Source organism: Polypterus senegalus, chromosome 5 (genome assembly GCF_016835505.1).
Source record: "Polypterus senegalus isolate Bchr_013 chromosome 5, ASM1683550v1, whole genome shotgun sequence".
Classification (NCBI taxonomy): Eukaryota; Metazoa; Chordata; class Cladistia; order Polypteriformes; family Polypteridae; genus Polypterus; species Polypterus senegalus.
Window position 1 is genome coordinate 104,966,237 of NC_053158.1, and position 21,249 is coordinate 104,987,485.

At 38.8% G+C, this 21,249-nt stretch overlaps 1 protein-coding gene across 1 annotated transcript in view; it reads left to right on the forward strand.

Annotated features, from left to right (window-relative positions):
- The first annotated feature begins 5,743 nt into the window (after positions 1 to 5,743).
- The window catches only part of LOC120529412 (atypical chemokine receptor 4-like), a 32,733-nt gene continuing 17,227 nt past the window's right edge, over positions 5,744 to 21,249 (forward strand). Inside the window, exon 1 of the mRNA XM_039753189.1 lies at positions 5,744 to 5,805. The gene's annotated coding sequence lies outside the window, so the exon portion shown is untranslated. The remainder of the gene's footprint in view (positions 5,806 to 21,249) is intronic.

The window sequence follows — 21,249 nt, forward strand, 5'->3', positions numbered from 1 at the left end:
CACAATGTACATTTGTCAACACCAATGTGCCATACTTAGAAAGAAATCAATCAATAAGTAAATAAAGTGATTCATTGAATTCTTATTTAGAATACTTAAGAGAACTAAATAAACAGATAGTAAAGTAAAATAAAATAAGCATTTACCAGTACAGGCAGTCCCCAGGTTACGTAGAAGATAGAGACTGTAGGTTTGTACTTAAGTTGAATCTGTATGTAAGTCGGAACAGGCACATTATTTTAATAAATGCTATTGCTGACCGACTGTAACTAAGTGCTCTGCCAATGAATGATGGAGTTTCACCTCTCTCTGACCTTTTTATTATTTCTACTTTATTTTCAATGGTGATGATTTTTCTCTTCTTTACTATATCATCAGCACTTGCATCAGATTTGTGTTTCAGAGACATTCTCGAAGGGTGAAGACAAAAGGTTAAGATGAGCTCTTCTACACAGCTCTATACACGCTATCACAGCAGGAAGGCACCCGTCAACACATCTGATATACTGACAAGAGACAACTTCCTGCTATGTGCCACACAGTCACCTCCACTACAGTATGCTGCCTGCAGTGTCCGCCCACCGAGAATGAACACCGTGCGGCCAAAGCGGTAGTGAATTGCCCAACGCCAATTCAACAGGCAGCCATCTGAGGCACACTACAATGCTACCCCCCGCCTCATTCACCCTTAATGGCCTCCGTTCAGCCACAACCGGGTCACCGCTTGAAGCATTACCAGCCGTGTGGGCAGTGAAACACCCACCTCCGCTCCATCCAGCCTGCATCCAGTCAGGAGCAGTAGCTGCAGCGGCGTAGTGAGCGGGCAGCGAACCATCGTCCTGCACACAAGCGACAGCTGTGGCCCCGGTGACTATGGACCACGGGTCACTGCTTACAGCCGGGAGCTGCCCGAGGGACACTACACTGCATGAGCAGTGAAATCGCCACCCTCCAGCCACCGCAGCATCCCCAGGCTGAAGATGATGGAGTGGCAGTTACTGAGGCGCATGCATCGCAGCTGTGGCCTTGTTCGTAAGTCGTAGGTTGGATGTCTGTAACCAGGAGGCTACCTGTATATACGAACAAAAAAAGTGCTTGCAGTTATTTTAATAAACGTTTCTCAGAGTGGCAGTGAGGGCAAAACTGGAAGAAGGGTAATGTCATACAGATGTTACAAAACGTTTCTTCACACAAAAAATTGAAAACACATGTGTAGTCAGTTACCTGGCAGTGTGGTTGAAAATATTAATCTTGGAGATCTTCAACTCTGAAGCCAGTATTGTTTTGAAAATAAAAGCTTAACTGGCACCAGCAAATTTATGTTAAGTTGAATAACAAAATATTTTGTTATACTCAAATGTTATATTTTTTTAAGATGTGCGAATTTAAACAAAAATCACATAACACTTTTTTTCGTCAGAGTATGGTAAATACACCCCAATTTTGAGTGACATCAGAAAGTTCTGAACTCACTTTTTTGACATGAAGAGAGCCCCAGCAGCATTGGGTACAAAACAGGAACCAATCTTGTTCTACAGAAACTTATTACAAGGAGTACTGAAACATGCATAATATTGTAAACATTAAGAGTTCAATTTGAGTTAGCATGCACATTTTTAACACATGGGAGGAAAACCAAATACTCTGAGGAAAACTTCCAGGCAGATATGAGGCTGATGTGCAGTTTTTAAAATAGACAGTGACTAAAACTGGAATTTAACCTATCCTCTACAGAAACGCACAGTTACTAACTCTTAAATTTAAGGAAGTTATAACAACAACCATAATATGACGTTCACCCCCCTTTTTAGTGAGGCACATACAGAATATATTTACACTTTATGCCTGCTCTGTACTGGGTGCAACTTGCACAAACATTATCAAATGTCATTCTGTATATGACATATTTAGCCAGTTAATCAAATTATACTGTCAACATTTAAACACTATTTCATACATCCTACGTCTTAAAAGCTGTAACAATAACATAAGTCTTCGTTTAGTTTGGGGCAGAGTGGCTAATCAACAGCATTTTGCTTCAACATTTTGGGCTCAAATCCCAGCCTAGACAGTCTGTGTGAAGCTTTTGTGTTCCTCCTACATTTACACATTTTTTTCCAGATATTCTTCTGATTACCACCCACCTCTTAAACAGATTTATACTAGGATGATTGAGTGTGAGGTTAAGCTCACATGTACCCTGCAATTGCTTTAGGTTCTCCACAAGATTGGTTCCTTATTTGCACAAAAAGCTGCCAGCACGTGCTGTGGGCATTCTTAAGTCTATTATGTGGTAAGCAGATTTGAAAAAATGACTGATGGCCTTTAGTGGACAATAATTAGATTCCATTCAGGGTTTTCGAAAAGGACTCAAAAATTTGGCCATGGCTCTTGGGTGTATCACCTCATAAATGACATTATATCTTTCTTCCTGCATTTTTCCAATAATTAGTCCTTAAAAAGGTCATTTAAACAATGCTTTTCTCAATTGTGTCTTGTGCTTTGAATTAAATGTAAAAAAAATGAAAAGATGCAAAATTTCTGCACCATACAATTTTTAGGAGAGTTTATTTACCTCTTGCATGCTGCTATTCATGAAATCAGCACTCTCCACCTCCACACAGTGTGCTGGAACATTTGCCAGATAAAACAAACATTCTCTCAGCTAATCAGATTCAGTGTATTGTCATGAAAATGTAGGCAAAATACATTTTTTTATATACCAGGTGGGTTTTTGACATAACCTTCTAGCCACATCATTTACTTAGATTCACGATGAAGAGGCATTAAGTGAGTTTGTACTGTAACATTTAACTGGCACCCCTTCCTCTTCTCTTCGCAAGTGACACAATTGATTCCCATTCAGATAGATAGATAGATAGATAGATAGATAGATAGATAGATAGATAGATAGATAGATAGATAGATAGATAGATAGATAGATAGATAGATAGAGTGAGACTTGCCCAGACACCACCAGTCGGAGACCACATCTTTATAAAAGTCACACGTTTATTTAACATCAAATAAACACAGTCCCAAACATGACACAAAGCACACAGCAATAATCACCCACAATGAACTCAATCCTTCGCTGCCAATCTCCTCCTGGGAGCTTTGTCCTGCTCCCACTCCCGACTCTAGCTCCCAGATTGCTGGGAGGCAGTGCCTTTTATTCCCACCCGGATGTGCTCCAGGTGGCTGATGATGAACTTCCGGCAGCACTTCTGCCACACCAGGAAGTGCTGCCCTTTGCACCGGAAGCACTCCGGGCGTTCCTGGCAGGTTCCTCCGCCATCTTGCAGAGTGTGGTGGAAGTAACTGTCTCCAGGTTCCTCAAGGCTTAAGTCGCCCCCTGGCGGTGGCGACGGGTGCAAACAGTCCAGAACCCTTTTTCTCCTTTCTCGTGGTCCTCTCCTGCTCCAGGGCGGTTGCCCCCTTGTGGCCTGGAAGCTATTCTTATGACCTTCCGGTCCATTTAGGTGTCCCTGCCGGGTCAGAACCCCAGTCGTCTGTGACAATAGATAGATAGATACTTTATTAATCTCAAGGGTATTGTACCGTGTTACATCTTGCCTGAAGAAGAGGCCTGAGTTGCCTCGCAAGCTTGCATATTGTAATCTTTTTAGTTAGCCAATAAAAGGTGTCATTTTACTTGGCTTTTCTCTTAATCTCAAGGGGAAATTCACATACTCCAGCAGCAGCATACTGATAAAAAACAATATTAAATTAAAGAGTGATAAAAGTGCAGGTTAAACAGACAATAACTTTGTATAATGTTAACGTTTACACCCACCCCCGCCCCCCGGGTGGAATTGAAGAGTCGCACAGTGTGGGGGAGGAACGATCTCCTCAGTCTGTCAATGGAGCAGGACAATGACAGCAGTCTGTCGCTAAAGCTGCTTCTCTGTCTGGAGATGATACTGTTCAGTGGATGCAGTGGATTTTCCATTATTGACACAAGCCTGCTAAGTGTCCATCGCTCTGCCACAGATATCAAACTGACAGGCTCCATGCCTAAAATAGAGCCTGCCTTCCTCACCAGTGTGTCCAGGCGTGAGGCATTCCTCTTCTTTATGCTGCCTCCCCAGCACACCAATGCGTAGAAAAGGGCACTCGCCACAACCGTCTGATAGAACATCTGCAGCATCTTATTGCAGATGTTGGACGCCAGCCTTCTAAGGAAGTACAGTCGGCTCTGTCCTCTCTTGCACAGAGCATCAGTATTGGCAGTCCAGTCCAATTTATCATCCAGCTGCACTCCCAGGTATTTATAGGTCTGTACCCTTTGCACACAGTCGCCTCTGATAATCACGGGGTCCAAGAGGGGCCTGGGTCTCCTAAAATTCACCACCAGCTCCTTGGTTTTGCTGGTGTTCAGGTGTAAGTGGTTTAAGTCGCACTATTTAACAAAGTCCTTGATTAGGTTTCTATAGTCCTCCTCCTGCTCACTCCTGATGCAGCCCATGATAGCAGTGTCATCAGTGAACCTTTGCACGTGGCATGACTCTGAGTTGTACTGGAAGTCCAATGTATATAGGCTGAAAAGGACTGGAGAAAGTACAGTCCCCTGCGGCGCTCCTGTGTTGCTGACCACAATGTCAGACCTGTAGTTCCCGAGACGCACATACTGAGGTCTGTCTGTAAGATAGATCAATTGGGAGTGGCAGAAATTCCATGTGAAATGGATGAGCTGTTCTAAGATAGACAAGTTCATTCCTTTTATTTACTGGGATCTTTAAACAGGCTGAGTTCTATTGTGTTCCCCTGAGGCTTTTGTGGAGGACTGCCGGCTTCCCATGCCAGTCCGCACCCCCAGGCCGCCTGGAGGAGCTCTCCCGACAGCAGGATCGTGCTCTGAGGTCCAGCAGGGCCTTATGGACTTTGTAGTGTTTATACACAGCCCTGCTGGATACCTTGGGGAACACCAGGAGTCGCTGTGGGGGGGCTTATGGGCCCTGTGATGCCGTATGACCCGGGAGTATGTCACGGTCACGTGACATGAAGAAATGTCGTGCTTCGGGTTGAATAAAAGGACTGAATGCCCTGACCGAAAGGAATTAGGAACTATGGACTGATGGGACAGAAACACCTCCGGGTCAGGGGCTATAAAAGGACGGTGCCTCAGTCCAGACACTGAGCTGTGCTGGGTGGGAGAGGAGCAAAGTGTCTGGGCGGGGAGAGTATTGTGTTTTGGGATTGCGAGCTTATTGTTTATGAGTAGTGTGGAAGGTGCTTGGTGCACTGTGGATAAAAATAAACAGTCTTGGACTTTTACCTGGTGTCTGGAGTTGTACCTGAGGGTTCAAGGGAGCACTAGCGCCCCCTACTGCCACACTTTGTATTTGTTTTCTGTATTTCTAATTCTTTTCCAACAAAGAAGTAGCACACAAAATATGGGTGTATACTGTCTGACCAAATACATCTGAAGCAGATTTTTTGAAAAGCACAGAAAATAAACAAAAAGAAAAAGGAATATATATTATAAAAGCACCAGCAAGATATCATATGACAGAGTTTAAGACACTAAAATGCATATTATTGAATGATCTTTGGCCCAGTATTATTAAAATAGGAATATAGTAGCTGGCAATGCATTTTTACACAGCAATTCAAAGTTTTATAGTAGTGAATATGCTGTAACCTTACCCCAGTGATTACACCACATCTTCTCCAATGACTCATTTCCTCTGGATGCATAAAAGGTATTCCACAAGTAAACTCCCTCACAGATATTCTTGGAATCCAAACGCACTCACCAAGAGAAATATTACATGGAATTACTGACTAGATAATTTTTCAAAGGTAAGGCTTAATGTAATAGTATTTATTTGTTTAGATGGTACTTCTAAATCTTTAGTTTTTAGAATGTATAAATTGTCCATGTATAAGTATGAAATAATCTGAGACATCTTTTAACAGTACAATTAATTTCAATTATTTATATATACATAAAGCAGTGATGACACATAGCTCAGCTAATTTTAAACATATGAACTGACACTGGAACTTGCAATTATTTATTACTTTATGAAAGTTTTTTTATTCTTTTCATAGTGTGTTTTGTTCAATGTGATAATGCTAAGAATGCTTTATGATGTTTTTATACTGCTGTTTAAAGTACAGCTAACGTATTTGATGTTACTATTTAGAACTGCAAACACAAACTTAGCTTGATTAATAAAAATCTGCTTTTTATCCAGCACACTAGTCGGTTATTATTTTAAGTCAAATATAACTGATAAAAATAAACTGTCATTAAATTTATAATCAACAGCTATAGTAGATAGATCGATAAATAGATACTTTATTAATCCCAAGGGGAAATTCATATACTACAGCAATAGCTGATAAAGAACAATATTAAATTAAAGAGTGATAGCAGTGAAAGTATAACAGAATAGTTGTATATTATTAACATTTTGCATTTATAAAAAAGTATTTATACATACAAGTTGTATTTGAACAAACATAGTATTGAATACAATTTCAACAAAAGAAAACAATTATTTGTGTTAAGTACTAAATTCCTAATTTGACATTAATATACTTTGCTTGTTTCTCTCTAAAACAAAAATAAATCACTCTTTTTTACTTTTTTTTTTTAAAATAAGATTCTAAGTAACTTGTCTACTTCAATGTACATGGCCTCTGTTCTGTTGTGAACATCTGGCTTCCAGAAGTCGACTTTCAAACATAATGTAGCCTTTAGGTATAAATTATTATCCGCTGACTTATTAGGAATAATGTTGTGAAATTTGCTTTCCATGACAATATTATACAAGATGAATTTGAATGATATTATCAAAAGCCAATAAAAATAGTCACATTTTCATCAGCAATACTTTACTGTAACTGTAAAATAATAAAATGCGTAAAATAATAAAATGATAGATAGATAGATATTGCAAAAAAAATAGTCTGTATGATTAAGATGTTAATTAAATTAAGCTGAGTTTAGAGTTTAGTTATTATTAGTGCACCTCTCAATAATAAGTCTTGAGGACTATGAATGTTTGCAAATACAATATCATTTATCAGTTTCAAACCTGATTACACAGTATTCAAAATTTAACATTACATTATATTTTGTATTTATACTTGTATATTATTGGCAGAGTTTGCTTTTTCTCTCCAAGTTACAGGCATTCATGTCTAATTCCTACTATGCAGTCAGTATATGAGGATAAGCTCTGGCTCCCTGTTACATTGAACTGGATTCGCAGGTTCAGGAAAACAAACATAGGTTGAATATTAAAAAACTCCCTTCACAAATCCTGCTGTATTATTGTTGTATTTTCTGTTTCAATATGGAAAAAAATGGATAAGTAAAACAAGCTATACTGTATTTGCAACAACAGACCTAAACACAATGCATATTTTATACAGCTGCTTTAGACACAATTACATTTTATACGAACATGCTTGTATGTTTTAAAAAATACAGTGGGTGCAGTGGGAATGCCTGCTGTGCTGCAAAATGGAAACTAGGGTTTGTGTCCAGAGTGCTCCCTGTCTGGAGTTGGCATGTCCCATCCATCCCCCATGTCTGTGTGGGTTTCCTTTGGTAGTTAGGATTTTCTCTCACAGAAAAAGACATGTAGGTTAGGCATGTTCACTCTTCAATTGACTGGCACCCTGTACTGGGATTGTTCCTGCCTTGGACCTTATTGTTGCTGGGTTAGGCTTCAGCTTTCCTGCAACCCTGCTCAGCATAAGCATGTTTAGAAAATTGATGCATCTATAATATACCTTTATTTAGAGGATAACATAACTGCAAGAAGAACTATAGTGGTCAGTTTATAATTAATAGTAAAAGTAAATTACCTTTGTTCTTTAAAAGTTAAATATTACACCCAATGTATATTTGATGATGTGTTGTTTTAAGAATCAAAACAACAGACCTTCTGTGAGTAGTAGTATTTTTTTTTTGTTTTGCTCTTTTTTGTAGTTTTTTTCTTTGGTATACACAAAAAAGTGCAAGTATACAGTAGTAATTAGACAAAATATACCATGGAAAATAAAAACTAGAAAATATCTGTGTAGAAAACATGAACTGGATAGTGATCTAAAATATAAATCTGACTACACCACCCAGAGTCTGCTAGCACCACATCCTATGCATCACTCTTCGAGGCAACTCCTGGCACCTTTACAGCTATCACCATTATCTCAGTTCAGAAGAAATAAAACAGAAGTAAAACTTGTCAACTCCTCCAAGGATTTTATTGCCCTATCCTACACTTTTAAATGAATGCGTAGTTTGACTTCCTTCTAAATGCTGCTGATGGACAAGTGAAGTTAGTTTCCGATATTTTAAAAAAGTGAGACTGATGCTAAAAGGGGAAGAATAATCTCCAGTCATCAAAAAGAGTTTGAATACTAGGGATAAATACTTTTTGCATAATTAAATAAATATACCTATATATCTCCCAATGTACTAATAAATTATAATTTCCCATTTCTGTCTTCATGAAAAAATGTATAAATGTAAGCTGTGACCACATGAGGGCATCAGAGAGCCCAAAAACACAGATCCAGCAATACACCACACATAAATAGAATAAATGATTTTTTTTTTATTCTTCTCTCAGGCACTTTCTCAATCCTCTCCCAATCACAAACCACAATAATACAATAAATGCTAAACCACCTCCTTCTTCAACACTTTTGAGTTTCGGCCACTGCCTCTCGACTCTGACTCTCCGATTCATGGTGAATCTGGGAGTACTTCCAATGGTGTGACTTGGCCTGTTTTAAGCACTCTTGGGTTATACACAAACCAAGGAGGTCCTCCCCCAGCAGCAAACTCTATCATCCCTCAGGGATCCCTACAGGCCTGCATTTCTGGACTCCAACTCCCTTGCAGCCCTGTGGGTGTCCAGATTGGAACACTATATGAGGCACACTGCCATGTAGAAAGGTGGGGGATGAGCAGGACAGGAATAATAAAGCATCCTGGCTGGATATTGCCCCCAGTTAACACTGGAATCCTACTAAAAAAACTCATAATCCCAGCTCGCCTTAAATTTCTTTGCACCTCTCCATCAGCGCCTTTTGTTTTGTAAATGTGTCAATCAGCACTGGCAGCAAGCAGACTGCTGTCCCATCTGCACCCCTGACGAAGCTCAACTCGGGCTAAAAGTTCTCCTAGCTCAAGCCAAGACTCCTTATCTGTGTGTGAGCTGCCTGGAGTTATAAAGTAAATAATACAGTTTATCATTATTTGGAATACCTGCATTTCATGTGTGTTCCATGTCATCAAAGGGTAAGTGTAGGATGAAAGAAAATGCAAGGCAAGATATGCTGAACACATACCTGAAGCAGAAACTTTTTCCATGTTATACTAAAAATGATGTGAAGTGTACAAAGTGTGAAGACTTTTAGTCCAAATACAGTATCAAATAAACACATGCACTTTTATTCAAGAATCAAAGAAAAAAAAATCTTTCAATTTACACTTTGCTGTCAATGAGTTACAAACCCAAGCTCAAATTCAATTGATAGAAAGTTAATATATCCCTGGATGGTGCAGGAGTATGAGCTGCTGCCTTATAACCAAAAGGTTGCTGGTTCAAGTTCTGGCGCTCTGCATTTTGAGTAGTGAGCTGCTATTATTATTATTATTATATAATAAAAACATGCATTTGATTTGAGTCTAACGCCTGGTGTAAATTTTGGCTACTTGTAAAAGTTTGCGCTATTTTTATTATTAAGTTTTATTCTCTCAGTGATGTTCACGTGGTACAACGAACTTGCCTCTCCTCCTCTAAATTGATGCCATTTATCTCAATTCTTTTCACAAGAGTAGCGATGACCACAGTTGGTACTGTGGTTGATGCCTACTCAGATTATTTGTTTTACCAGCAATCAAAGATACAATGTCCCGTGACCGCTATCAGACTGAACAAAGACAGGACCATAAAAACAGACAGTTTTTTCACATCGCTTTCACTGGCTAATAGACTGCTGCACCACAACACAACTCTGCTTGGCACCATAAGTAAAATGGGACTTCCACCTGCAGCTAAAGTAACTTTAGTACGGGAGTATTTTGCCATGCTAGTGTTTAGATCTGGCAGTGTCATCCTGGTGGTGTATGCGCCCAAAAAGAATAAGATTTTGATTTCAGTCTGTAACAGCCGGTGTAAAGTTTTGCTACCTGTAAAAGATATTGTTGAAGGGATATAACCAGACACACAAACACTGATGAATCACATCTTCTATGTATCTTGTTATCACTTAAATTTTTTGTTATCCAGTTTTATTCATGAATAAAAGCATACTTGTTTCAAAAGTGTTTATTTTATATTCCAGTAACCACTTGAATGAGATCAAATCTGTCTCTGCCTCTCTCGTGCAAGCACACAAACATTCATACATGAAAACGTCATTATTTGAACACATTATGCCATTTGAACATGAGTTGCCATTTGAAAATTTATTTTTTGATCTTGCCTGTACTCCACATGGTGCACGGTACTGAAAACGCAGACAGACTTCTTCTTTATTAGCACATACACCATCAGATCGAAACACTAGCATGGAGAATCACTCTGAAGAGTCCATAGCTGCAGGTAGAAGCTGCTGCCACACTTTTAGTGGCATTACACGTATACAAACACAGGAAGCTCTGCAGACTACTTGTGACTTTACGCTGTAGAAAAATAAGAAAATAAATCTAGTTTTTATATAAGTAACGTCATTTTTTATATAAACACCATCACAAAACATAATCACACACAGGACTTTGCACAATACCTTGGCAAGCTCGGCATGCCTTGCTCATCCTCATCTGAGCTCACCTCTGTTATAGCACATCTTTATTTGAAAACAGCAGTGCCAGATCAGCGCAACTGATAGAATAAAACTGAATTAAAAAAAAAGCTAACCTTTATAAGTACCATAAATTTACACTTACAGTTACAGACTCCAATTGAATGTATGTTTTTATTGTACTGTATAATAGTAACAATAAGAGCATCTAACTACTCAAAGCGTTAATTTCAGGAAGCGGCCAGGATCAAACCCACAACCTCTTGATTATGAGTCAGCAGGTCTTACTGCTGTACTACCACAGCAGTCGTGTCAGCCTTGTACCCTAATCAGATTTATTTTTCTTCAGTTGAACTCTTGAATAAAAGCACACTTGTTTTGTTATACGTGTACCTTTTGTGAAAGTGTTTATTTGATTTTTGGAATTCAGACAATTCATGTCTACATTTTATTAATTACTAAAATATGAAAAATGTTTCTTTTTTAGTTATGTGTTCAACATTTCTTGCATTACTCCCATTTCCTGTCATCCTACATTTACATAGATCTTTATAGACACGGAACACACACGAAATACATGTTTTCCAAATAATGATTCATTATTTAAACTATACAACTCCAGTCACTTCACACCAAGATAAACAAGGCCTAAGCTGGGAGAGCTTTTTGCCCAAGTTGACTTCCATTGGTAGGGGGGATGGGACAGCAGTCTGCTTGCTGTCAGTGCTGATCGACACATTTACAAAACAAAAGACATTGATGGAGAGGTGCAAAGGAATTTAAGGTGGGCTGGGATTATGAGTTTTTATGTAGGCTTCTGGGATTCTAGTATTAAAAGCTTGTCGAGCTTAAAGGAGCAATTTTCTTTGGATAAAAGAAAATGAAGATCAATATGTACCAGAATGCTGGAAAGAGAAGATTATGAAGAGAAGAAACAGCTCATGATCTGATGAATACCACATCATCTATAAAATATGGTTGAGGCAGTTTCATGGCATGATCATGCATGGCTGCAAATGGAAGTCAGTCATTAGTGCTTATTGATGATATGACTGCTGATAGAAGTAGCAGAATGGATTGTTGGTCTCATCTGTTACAGAAGATGGATGTCTGAAGTGGAATTCTATTAACAGCGGTATTATTTTTTCTTTTTTTAATCATCCCAAGGTATCCTGTATTTACTCATCCCAAGGGTGTTCAATTACAACATATACAAGCATATATAAACATGACTGGTAGAAAAAAGGCTCAAAAAGAAATGGAAAAGACAGCTAAAGATTCATCCAAGCCAATTCAGGCATCAAGATCAAGCTCGAGTTATGGCCGCCCAGAGACTGACCTGGAACTAACAGGCAAAAGAATAGATTACCCGGAACCTGATGCTGCATCGTCTCCAGTCGAGAGCAAAAGAGGGAGCAAATGAGCAAGCAAGTCGGGCCAGGAGTACTCGCCGATTTCAGAAGGTCCAGAGAAGCTGAAAATGGCCTTACCTTCAGTGCTGTCAGCTGCACCTCTGGACCCAATAAAACTGACTCTATAACTGGGCTTACTACTTCACCTGCGGAACATGGAGAAGACCGAAACAATATGTCCAAATTGAAGATAATGATGGCCACAATGGCCACCGCTCAAGACACAAAGGAGCTCAAGAATACTATAAAGAAGGATTATAAATGATATAAAGTGTGAACGCTGGCCCCAGCACAGACAGACGGATGACATATTTTGCACCACACACTGTTTATTATACACTATATACAAGTTTAGTGCACTCACGCAACCCCAGTGCCTTCTGCACCGAATCCCCCAAAAGTCCAGGGCCCACAGTCACTGTGCCTTTCCTCTGGCCGCCTCCTGTCCTTTCTCCAGCTCTGTCTTCTGCCTCCCGACTTCCACCAAATGACTGGGCTTCCAAGCCCTGTACCCGTGGTCCCCTATATAACCAGGACGGACGCCCCCTCGCGATCTGGAGGAGCCCGGCCGGGGACCACAAAAGAAAGAAATAAAAGACATACATAAGACAAACGAGAAGCTGCTTCAGGATATTAAAGACCAGGAGAAACGCTTAAGTAATCACTCTGAGTCAATCTTTAAAGGTATGCTAGAGGAAATTGAAGAAAATATACAGGAAAATTGATCTAAGTTTGAGAATAAGCTTAGAACACTTGGTGCCTAGTTTGAAGATGTTAAGCAAAAGTTCACAACTCATATTGGAATAGCTGAGCAACTGACATCTAATGCTGATGGAAAAGCAAAGGGTGCAAATTCTGAATGCAAAGTGCTTGGAGACAAACTAGCTGCACTGGAAGATGGATACAGAAGGAATAATATCAGAATCAAAGGTGTCCCTGAAAACCTTAAAAATCCAAACCCCGTGAAATTCATAGCTGAACTATTCTCTATAATACTTGGAGAGGACTTCAAGACAGACACCAAGATAGCAGCAGCTTACCACATACTTGGATCGAAAACCTCAAAACTATTATGTGTAATGAAAAACTAGCAAAATACCTGCGCTTTGCAGCGGAGAAGTAATGTGTTAAAGAAGTTATGAAAAGAAAAGGAAACATTTTAAAAATAACGTAACATGATTGACAATGTAATTGTTTTGTCACTGTTATGAGTGTTGCTGTCATTAAGGATTTGATTATCATTATTTCTTTCAATGAGGTTCGTATTTGGAGGATGTGTTGTGTTCAAGTTAAATTCCGTGTTTGTCAACAGTTGTAAGGATAACAGGTTTCATTCATCGAAGTGTTCACTACCCAAATCGGTACTCGTGAATCTAAGATGTTTAACAGGCATTAAGTTGTGGATTTGCCTGTGAATATTTAGCGACAGCGTGTCTATGAACTTAATGTAAAGTTAATATTTACACCTTGCTTTCCTATTGATATGTCTACAAAGGCTTGTTCAGAATAAGAGGGTTGTTCCTTTCTTACTGCATCAATAAACAGCTTGTCTTCCTCTTTATCTGAGACATCACACACTGCATGCACGGGTTTACCTTTCTCAGTCCTGCAAAGTCAGTTCACGTGAGCTTGCTCGGAGTACATGCATTGAAGGTTCTCAGCTGTGCTTGTGCTATCTCATGCGACCTTGCGATGTCCATGGCTTTATTTAATGTTAGCTCAGACCTGGCACTTAAAAGTTTCTCTCGCACTTTTGCTGAGTTTGTGCCAAAACACTATTCTATCCCTCACCATCTCATCTTTGTTTGCATAAGCACAGTCCTTCACCCGCGAATATTTAGCGGCAGTGTGTCTATCGGATTGCTGCTGACGGATGGCCTTATATGGGCAGGCACTCAATTACGTGGGAGGCGTGACGATGAGGGACACAACTAATATATGTACATAAGTAGGTTCCAGTTATGACCGTTACGCATAGAATTTCGAAATGAAACCTGCCTAACTTTTGTAAGTAAGCTGTAAGGAATGAGCCTGCCAAATTTCAGCCTTCTACCTACACGGAAAGTTGGAGAATTAGTGATGAGTCAGTCAGTCCCTCAGTCAGTGAGGGCTTTGCCTTTTATTAGTATAGATAGATTACAATTTAAATTACATATAATGCTACTTCACTGACAGAAACAAGAGGTTATATTTGAAAATAACCACTTTCATATTTTCCCTGACTTCTCACCTTCAACAACTGCTAAATATGCCGCATTTTACAACGTTAAACAATGCTTACGAAAAGCAGAGATCAGATACAACCTCTTGTATCATGCCAAACTGAAAGTGGACGTTCATGGCAAGCTCTACGTTTTTACTTCTACAGAGTAAAAAAAAGAAAACTGATCCCGACACCTCTTGAAATACGATTGTGAGTCGCATCCAGTCTTGGCATGGCAAAGAAGACCTTACCTGCTGTTTGATCTGCTTGCAATGATACTGGTACCATAATTATACATCCTATTTCCTTCACAGCCACTTCTTGTTTATGTTTTAATTACAATTATAAGCATATATGTATGCATGTGTAATTTTTTTTAAGGACTGTAGTATTTGGACTATATTGTCAATAGATATCTCTGTTTGCTCAGAGGGGACAGGGCGGTCCCATGGCCTGGAACCCCTGCAGATTTTATTTTTTTCTCCAGACGTCTGGAGTTTTTTTTGATTTTTTTGTCCACCTTGGCCATCGGACCTTACTCCTTTTCTATGTTAATTTATTTTGTCTTTTATTTTTCTTTTCTTCATTATGTAAAGCACTTTGAGCTACTTTTTGTATGAAAATGTGCTATATAAATAAATGTTGTTGCTGTTGTTTTAATCCTTATATGCTGCTGCTTGGGGGCTTGTTTTATTTTGGATGTTTCTAGGTATCTCAGAGGACTGGGACTTTGTGAACTGTGATCTAGGCTCACGAGGGAAGGCAAAATGGGGGGTATGGAGGACTAGGGGGGAGAGAAACCTATTTCTAATCTATGCTTTTAATTAGTCTGTGGTAGGTTGGCACCCTGCCCAGGATTGGTTCCTGCCTTGTGCCCTGTGTTGGCTGGGATTGGCTCCAGCAGACCCCCATGACCCTGTGTTCGGATTCACCGGGTTGGAAAATGGATGGATGGATGGATGCTTTTAATTAGTGCTGGCTGGTATACCGGTTCATACCGTAAACCGTTTTTTATTTTTGTTATGATATGGATTTTTCTTATACCGCAACACCGGGTTAAATTGCCTAAACGACGCTCAGAATGTGGCGCAGCGGGAAACTGTTCAAATGGGGACCTTTTTCACTGCTACACTGCTAATCACAGAGGTGTTGGCCGAGGGCTCTTTTTCACTGCTACACCACTAAATATGTAGTGGTAGTGTAGGAATTGCACGGTGAAAATGAACAGAGAACATTCCGAAACTGAAGCTGACAATAAAGTTGAACATGATGACACAGAAGAACTTTTGCCGAAAAAAGGGAGTCACGGTCATTGCCTGGAGTTACTTTGGTTTTAAAAGGTCGGATGTGGATCATTATGTTCAAATGTGTAAATACTGTTTCTATACTACTGGATATTACTGCAAGCCAAGTTGTACTTGTTTTATTTATTTTCAATACAGTGTAATGTACCTGGGTACTGTGTAATAGTGTGACGACATGTTGACTTTATTCTCAACATTTCCACTTTAATCTCGACACTTAAGACAAGAATAAATTCGACATGCTGACTTTATTCTCGACATTTCTACTTTATTCTCGCCGTTTATGTCAAGACTAAAATGGACATGTTGACTTTATTCTCGCAATTTGTCATTAAAGTAGAACATCGTAAACGAAACTTCATCGTAAAATGAATATTTAATTTACTAGATTTTCTGAAACCCCATCATAAGTTATATAGCACATGAAATGCTTTGTGTTAAGTGTTCCTCGAGCCATTTTAATCGCTACATGCTTCTTAAACTGACTTCCTCTTGCACTGAGGAGGTGCAGGCAGCAATCGCCGCACAGAATACATTCACTTCATGATATTCCTGCTCTCTGAGCATTTAGAATGCTAAGATAAATACTTGATATAATTTTCATGATGAAATGCATTAAAGCATGTATTAATCATGTGGGGTCACAGCGGCGTGGAGGTTGCCTCGCAGCAAGGGTGTCTCAGGTGTTCCCTGCCTTGAATTTGCATGTTTTTCTGGTGGTTTACTTGGCGTGCTTCAGTTTCCTTTCAAAGTCATGTAGGATGTGGGGTTTTGTTATGCTATATTGACATGATTAATATCGGCATGTTTAATGCCTGCTTTAATGCATTTCATCATGAAAATGATATCAAGTATTTATCTTAGCTTTCTAAATTTCAGAGAGCACGAATATCATGAAGTGAATGGATTCTGTGCAGTGATCGTTGCTGGCGCCTCCTCTTAGTGCGGAGGAAGTCAGTTTAAGAAGCATAGTGATTAACAACTGGGTCGGGGAACACATAACACAAAGCATTTAGTGTGCTGCATTAACTTATGATGGGGTTTGATAAAATCTAGTAAATTAAACATTAATTTTAGGATGAAGTTGTCAACTTTATTCTCGACATATAGTTTGTTTTTTTGTTTCTTTCTTCCCTGTGTCCATATTTTTTTTTCTTCACCGTGGACCTAATACGATTCCGTAGGGCTATACCACAAAAAACATTATAAATGCAAGTTGCAGTTTTATTATTTATGTATATAGCTTAGCTTAAAACAAGGTCCAAATTAATGCAGTTTGCCTAAATGATGGTTCAGTTGTCATCACCAAGTTGCACTTGTTTTATTTTAATTTGGTGGATACTGTATAATGCACCTGGGCTTGAAGTCTTGAAGTAATAGTGCAACTATCAGTAATAATACTATTATTTATTTTATTGTCATTATAAGTTTAAATATTATGCAATTTAATGATGGTAAAGTTGTTTAAAAAGTCACTTTAACGTGTCAGTGGACATAGATTGTTAACATTAACAGAAAGTGTAGTTGGTTTACAAAAAATATTTACTATTTATTCCTTTTCTAAGACATGTTCAGTGCAATACAACTTTTGACAAGCACCTCTGAATATTTTACTAAGTCTAAATGCCTCTTTGGATGGTTGAAAATATGTTGTTAAAACTATAGTTTAAGTTTTTGCAAAATTTGTTCAATAAAAAGGTTTTATATTTTGACTGCAATTGTCATGCAATGTGATTCCTTCTCTTCATTAATGCCACCTATGAAATGAAAACTATCACTTTATGGGGCCATGCAATCTGTATTAATACTTGTGTGCACATTAAAATGTTTTTTTGTACAATGTACAATGCTCATGACAGTGGAATAGGTTATTCTTAGTCAGTCTACTGCAGTAATTGCAGTGGAAAATGTGGCTAACATCCACTCGTGCATGTGAAAAAAAATACCGTTGAATACTGTGAAACCGGGATAATTTAGAAAAATACTGTGATATAGAATTTTGGTCATATTGCCCACCCCTACTTTTAATCCTTAAAATTATAAGTGGCAAAGTAACAATACACTTCATGGCAATAACTCCTGGAAAAATTGGATTGACATGGTAATGCTGACTAAGTACATGTGCAATGTTACTTCAGTATGCAAATGACTAGCTGCAGGTGGAAGCTCCCGTCACACTCTACACAACTTCTGTTATAGTTCTGCCTTTGTCCAGAAACAGTTTCATACGCTTTATAACCTTAGTCTTGGAAAGTCTTTCCCCTGTGGGGCAGCTAGGATCCTGAATAAAATCAAACACAGGAAGCTCTGCAGTCTAGTTGTGACATTCCAAATTACAATGTTTTATTTACACTATACAACTCCAGAAACCTCACATGCAGATAAATAAGACTTGAGCTGGGAGAACTTTTTGCCCGAGTTGAGCTCTGGCAGTGGGGGGGATGAGATAGCAGGCTGCTTGCGGCTTGTGCTGATCAACACATTTACAAAACAAAAGACACTGATGGAGATGTGAGAAGGAATTTAAGGTGGCCCAGAAATACAAGGTTATTTGTAGGCTTCAGGGATTCCAGCGTTAAAAGGACAGATTACTTCATATCTTTTCCACAAAAATAAATTGGTGGAATCAGTGAAATTACCGGAATAGATCAAGAACGTGACAGGTGTCCAAATGAGGCACTTCAGAGGAAAAGACAGGCTTTGCATACAGAACTCAACCTCCTAACAACTAACGAAACAGAAAACTCATTTTTTAAATCAAGACATCATTACTATGAACACAGAGAGAAAGCTAATAAGATCTTAGTTCAACAAATCCATAAACAGGAAGTTTACAATGCAATCCCAGCATTTATCAACAAAGACGGAGACAAAAATCATTGACCATAAAAATATAATGCACTACTATAAGTCCTTATAGTCTACTCAGCTTAAAAAAGAATTGGATAAACCGCTGGCACTATCAGAATTACTAGATGCTATAAACTCACTTCAGAGTGAGAATGCAGCAGGTCCTGACAGCTACCCTACCAAATTTTATAAAAAATTCTCAATTCAATTAGCTCCCCTTTTATTAGCAACATTTACAGAAGCTAGAGACAATAAAATTCTATCCCAAGCTTTTTGCTAAGTATTAATTACCATCTTTTCTACGCAAAATAAGTATTTATTACAATGTGCATCATACAGACCAATCACACTTCTGATTAATAATGTTAAGATACTCTCTAAAGTCCTAGCTAGAAGGATTGAAAAAGTGCTTCCTTTGGTAATATCATAAGACTAAACATGATTTGTTAAAGGCACACACTTAGCTTTCAAACTTTGACGCCTATCTAATGTAATATATTCACCCACAAAATCTAACACCCCAGGGATATTATCAATGGATGCAGAAAAAGCATTTGGTATGGCTGAACGGAACTACCTTTTCACTACATTGGAGAAATGTGGGTTTGGCCCGAACATTTGTGCATGGATCAGACTACTGTATACTAGCCTAGAAGCTTCAGTTTGTATTCACATTATTTCAGACTACTAGAACGTGGTACTAGATAAGGATGCCCCTTGTCAGTACTGTCGCTACTGCTTTTGCAATTGCCATTAAGCCACTGGCAGTTCACTGTTGAAATGCTTATAAGATAAAGGGGATTATCAGAGAAAGAATTGAACAAAAAATTTCACTATATGCATATGATATGGTACTATATACAGCAGACCCACAAAATACTATACCTGCAATCCTAACAGCACTAACAGAATTTCAAATGATTTCAGGTCTCACAATTCATTTGAATAAAAGTTCAAGTTTCCAGTGAACTCTCAAGCTCACAATATTTGATTGGACAGCTTCCCTTTTATCATTGCATATCAATTTAAACACCTAGGGGTAAACATCACAAGTAAACATAAAGATTTTTATCAACTTGTGGTCTTCATGGAAAAACTTAAGCAAGACTTGCATAGATGGTCTACCCTTCATCTCACTTTTGCTAGAAGAATTAACACTGTCAAGATGGAAATTCTTCCTAAGTTTCTTTTTCTATTTCAAAGCATTGCAATATACATCAATAAATAATTTTTTAAGAAGTTAGATTCAATCATAATCTTATTTATTTGGAATTCAAAACAATCACTCATCCAAAGGGCGACCATACAAAGACAATGGCAGAAGGTGGCATGGCTGTACCTAATTTACAATTTTATCACTGGGTGGCAAATATACAAGCTATAAAAAAAACCTGGACATTGACAGAAATAGATGAACATTGTCACACACGTGCGCATGGGTGGCAGCTAAAGGGCTTGAGTAAGCGCAATTCTGAGTCATACCGGGATGTGGCAGAGTGCACTGACTCTTTCTCTCGCTTTCCTGTAGACCATTCACGGGAGATCCCACCTGGCCCTCTTGACGTCACTTCCGGGACCGAGCCTATGGAAGGAGACTTTGCCGGCTCCGCCCTTGTGATGTCACGTCCGGGCTCGAACCTATGGCTGAAGACCTTCATGAGCCCAACCCCTTTAATCTCACTTCCTGTCTTCCCCTTTAAAAGCCTTCGCCTTTTCCCTATTCTCTCAATTCTGTTTTGGACTAGGTTTTGTGCACATTAGTGCCGTATTTATTTAAACAACTTTGCAGCCAGGAAATCATTTATACAGGTGGCTGCCCCAAAACTTTCTATGACTCTGAGTTGAGTGTGTGACAACATACACAGGCTTAGCCTGCAATAGAAATAAAATCCTGCAGTACTTCTTTATATTCCTTGCTTTGCACCCCAGCAAATAAGAGTTATTGTCAACATACTAAAAACCCAATTGTGCTTCATCCACTCAGAATATGGAACCAATGTAGGAAGTACTTGAAGACAAAGAAGCTTCTATCTGTGGAACTCTGCACAATAACCACCTTTTTCCACCCTCTCAAACATATACAGTTTTTAATCTCTGGAAAACATTCAGGAATAAATCACTCAAAGATCTATACATAGACAACGTCTTCGCATCCTACCAACAATTACACTCCAAATTTAATTTTCCAGCAATACATTTCTTTCACTACCTCTAAATTAGAAACTTTGCTAAACAAAACCTGCCCAACCTCCCACCAATTTCTACTCTGGAAAAAATATTGATCAGTCTTGAGGACTCAGACAGCGTCTCTGTAATATACAAAAATATTTTTAAATCCCTCCCTTTCAAAGATCCCAGAGTACAATGGGAAAAGGATCTCTCATTCAACATTTCAGAAAAGGACTGGAAGGCAGCAATGCAGAGAAATTCATTCAAGCTCCATATGCGCAAAGCATACAATTATTCAACTTAAAATTATCTATCAAGCACATCTGTCTCTTTTAAAATTGTCCAAATTTTCCAGGGCAAGATCCAATCCGATCTGCAAACTTTGTAATCAAGTTACAGCCTCATTGGGCCAAATGTTCTGGGTGTGCACCATATTAACAAAATTTTTGCAGACAGCCTTGGTGTCATAATGTCTCCTAATCTACTAACAGCTGTGTATGGTGTACTTCCAGATGGGCTTAAGGTAGAAAAGGAC